This window comes from Candoia aspera, chromosome 13, assembly GCF_035149785.1.
Source record: "Candoia aspera isolate rCanAsp1 chromosome 13, rCanAsp1.hap2, whole genome shotgun sequence".
Classification (NCBI taxonomy): Eukaryota; Metazoa; Chordata; class Lepidosauria; order Squamata; family Boidae; genus Candoia; species Candoia aspera.
Window position 1 is genome coordinate 18,150,511 of NC_086165.1, and position 2,540 is coordinate 18,153,050.

Here is a 2,540-nt window from a genome sequence, read left to right on the forward strand (position 1 = left end):
GGTCCTGGAGAACGGGAGGGATGGCACAGCAAATTCCAAAGCAGAAACTGGGGAGATGTTGAAAGCTGCCTTTGAACACTGCTATATTGCCTGCCTGAATTTTGAAGAGATGTGGTGCTGTTTTCACAAAACGGCAGCCATAAAAGGGGTGGATAGTTACAAAACGTCCATTTGCCAGAAGGCTAACTAGCCTTGAGGAGGCTTTCTAATATCGCCACTGGGGGGAGGGGGCTGTTGGGAATATCCCAGAGGCATTCCTGAAATAAGTAAGTAAGTAAGTAAATACATACAGTACATCCATACACACACTTTGCTGTGAAAGAGGCCACCCTCCTATTTGTTCAGTTGTTTGTTAGTTTGTTTATTTCCTATTGGTTTGCTTATTTGTTCTTTGTTTTCATTCGAATAAGTGTTTGTTTGTTTTTGGTTTTCAGGATAATTTATTGTAAAATTCTTGTACAAAGATTTGTACAGTTCTGCAGATCAATTTGCAAACTACTAGTACAAATGTTGTTGGAGCTGGCAAGATTTCACTCAGGTGATTCCAATCTTGCTGGCCACATCTAGTGCATCATAGTCTGGAGCAAGGCGGATGTATGCCTTTTTCTCTCCATTGGGCCTGATCAAAGTGTTGACCTTTGCCATGTCAATATCATACAGCTTCTTGACAGCCTGCTTGATCTGGTGCTTGTTGGCTTTCACGTCCTCCATGAAGACTAGAGTGTTGTTATTCTCAATGTTGTTATCCTCATGGCAGACTCAGTGGTCAGTGGGAACTTAATGATGGCCTAATGGTCAAGCTTGCTCCTCTTTGGTGCACTCTTCCTGGGATATTTGGGCTGTGGCCATAACTGCAAGGTCTTCGGTCTCCAGAAGGTGGGAGATGTCTGGATTTTCTTCTTCTTGTGACTGTGGACACCTTTCAACACTGTCTTCTTAGCTTTAAGTGCTTTGGATTTTGCCTCAGTCTTAGCTGGGACAGCCTCCTTCTTCACCTTCAGTGCCATCTTGGCTCAGCGGAAAAGAGGTGGCTGCATGAGCGTCACTGGGCTTATAGTGCCAGCTCTAGCAGGAGTTCCATTCAAATAAGATTTTTAACATACCAGGGGAGACAAAAAAAAAAAAAAAACGGGTCTGGAGATACTTTGGTGCCATCAGCCCTTCAAGGTAGTCCAGACAGGAAACCAAAACCCTCAGGACTAGCTCTATTTTTATTGTAAGGTTACAGTAATGGAACCTTGCAAGTCTGAAAGCCCTTCCCCTCTCCCTTACTTTTACTTTCCAGCGAACTAGGGAGGGTCCCTTCTGAGATACCTTTTGCATGATGGGGGGGTAGGCTGCGGCTCTTCATCCTGTCTCCCAAGGTCATTCCCACAGACCGTTACAGGTTTTGATGGACACCACATTTCTTATCCCTGATAACTCCTCGTTTTCACTGAAAATTCTATATCAAAAACCAATTTATTAACCAAAAATAAATTGCTTCTATCCACTCAAGAGTAAAGACATTGGACAGCAGTGCAGGGTCTCAAGTTTGGCCAGAATATGGAAGTAAAGGAGCAGATTGAGCTCTTCTCCTGGGCTGGCTAAGAAGCCATTCTTTCTGCCTGCCACCATTGACCTCGAGGTTGAAAAACAACAATCCTGGATTTATTTGTGTACATCTTTCCACAGCATCTTCTGGCCCTATTTGTCTAAGGCCATGGTTCCTGCAGTGAATACAGTTAAACTGAATCAATCTTTGGGTAGGTGGGTAAATTTTTGCCTTCATTTCTTCCCGGGGAAGAACAATACATGTACTTTTAAGCCATTCTCTTTCCTTTCTTTGGAGAAATAAATGGTCTTCCTGGGGTGCCTGAGGCACTCACACCGTAACTTTAACCCACCACCATCTTCTTTCCCACCTACCATGTGCTCAGAAGAAAAATGATTGATCACACTTCAACTAAAAAATAAAACTGTTTTATTTTACAAGCTGTCAGCTTTGGCAATCAAGTGCCAAAATGAGGGGGGAGGTACAAACAAGGGAGAACAGGCCTCTTGAACTTGAGTGGGCAATAATGAAGAATTTTCCCAACTTGAAAATCCATCAATTAGTGCAGGATTGGGTCAAGATTTAAGGTCAACTCTTCTCTTTAATCCACGCTAGCCTGTCTCTTCCTTTTCCCTCACTTCCTTTTGATATCCCTTTGGAAGGGTCCACCACCCTGCTGGGACAAAGTGGCATAACTCAGCCTTAATCCAATAGGTGGTCCAACAGTGGCAACAGTAGAATTACAATTTATAGCAACTGATGTGGATGCTTGTAGCCTCAGTAAAGGGCAGGCAAGCAGGAAAAGGGAAGAGGAAAGGGAAAGGGAAGGGGAAGGGGAAGGGAGGGGAAAGGAGGGGAAGGGGAAGGGGAAGGGGAAGGGGAAGGGAAAAGGAAAAGGAAAAGGAAAAGGAAGGGAAAGGGAAAGGAAAAGGAAAAGGGAAACGGAAAGGGAAACGGAAAGGGAAAGGGCAGGGGAAGGGAAGGGAGGGGAGGGGAGGGGAGGGGA

General features: G+C 44.6%; 1 pseudogene; it reads right to left on the reverse strand.

Moving 5' to 3' along the window:
- Positions 1-412: 412 nt before the first annotated feature.
- LOC134504612 (large ribosomal subunit protein uL23-like) lies at positions 413-1,035 on the reverse strand (annotated as a pseudogene).
- Between the last annotated feature and the right edge of the window lie 1,505 nt (positions 1,036-2,540).